Raw genomic sequence first — 1,545 nt, 5'->3', positions numbered from 1 at the left:
ATATATAAAATGATAAGAAGGAGTGTATAAAGTCATAAACAACAGAACAATAAGAAAATTCTAATATCACAACAAATTGTTTCGTAACTTAAAAACAAGTAAATAATTTATATTATTATATTTAATAATAAATAAATTAGTTACATGTCTGCATTAATACAAAATGCAAAAAATCCTTCTAAATAATGCAGAATTTAAGCTACATTCTCAAGTGAAAGAAAGTTAAGTTACAAAACAATTTGTTGTGACCTTAGAATTTCCTTATTAGCAAATAAAATTTTATCAAACTGTTTCGCTGTCATTTATGACTTTACATCTGTATGGAGGGTGGGGGAGGATGAAACAGATCTGATTGGACAGGTTTTTATTGAAAACTCCTGCAGATGAAAGTGAGGAAAGCGTGACGAAAAGGGCAAAAATCAGCGAATAAGATTCAGTTATTCAATTCATCCTTTCTCCCCCATTTCCGTCAGCATCCTCAAGTCATCTAATCTCCAAGGTAAATGTTGTACATTATCTATATATATAAAACAAAGGATGTTTGTGTGTATAGTACGTATGCATTTCTAGTTTTCAACTGATTTCCACTAAACTTTACACACATATTACTTATGTGTCAAGGATGGTTATGCACTATAACATTTTGCACAGAGCTCCCACGTAAAGCAAGAAACCGGGGGAAAAGGTGTAGTAGTTGAAGTGCACCGTATATTGAACAAATATGAAGGAAAAAATGCGCGCTGCGAAAGGGTGGGGTGGGGAGAGGGCTCGGAAAATTCACACTGTCTACAAAATGACTTCCATGTATTTTAATTAGTCGTGCATAAAAATCTCTGTTGTTACGGTGTTTATACACTCTCCCTGAAAAAAAATTTAGTTATATTTAATTTTTGTTCACTCATTGTGTTTAAATTCGGTTTTGACACATCTGCCTAAAAATTGACTTCAGGGTATTTCAATTTTATGGTGCATAAATTTCTTTGTCTTTACAGTATTTTTAGGTTCTCCCTACAACATTACTTTACTTATTTTAAATTTTTTGCATTCCATCTACTTAAATACACTATTTTCATTTCTCCCTCTATCAAAAAACACTGTGCGTGTGGTCGTGCATCCGTCCATATGACCACTATGGGCCACATACAGCCTATAAGACTTTATTACTAACCAATGAGATTCCAACCATGCCACTGAGTGGTCATGCATTAGAAAAAGCTATCCTAAAGCAGCTCAAGTTTTTTCACTCAAGCAATTTTCGGATCTTTCTGATTTGAAGGGCACCACTTGTTTTCTTAACGAAACACTTTCAAACTTGGGATACTGGTAGAATGTGTCATATAAAACATCTTTTTCTCTTAGCCTTCTTAACAAAAATTTATTCTTAATAAGTTATTTCATGTTAAAGTTGTCGTATTTCTGTAATTTCAACCAATCACTGACGTCTATTCAGCTGAATATAGTTACTGCTGTTTTTGTAAACAATAATTTTTGCCGGTGTCAAGAGTGTTATTGCCTGTTTAATTATATCATTATTCCCTAGTAAGG

The sequence above is a fragment of the Octopus bimaculoides genome, chromosome 5 (genome assembly GCF_001194135.2).
Source record: "Octopus bimaculoides isolate UCB-OBI-ISO-001 chromosome 5, ASM119413v2, whole genome shotgun sequence".
Taxonomy (NCBI): domain Eukaryota; kingdom Metazoa; phylum Mollusca; class Cephalopoda; order Octopoda; family Octopodidae; genus Octopus; species Octopus bimaculoides.
This window is presented reverse-complemented; position numbering follows the sequence as displayed.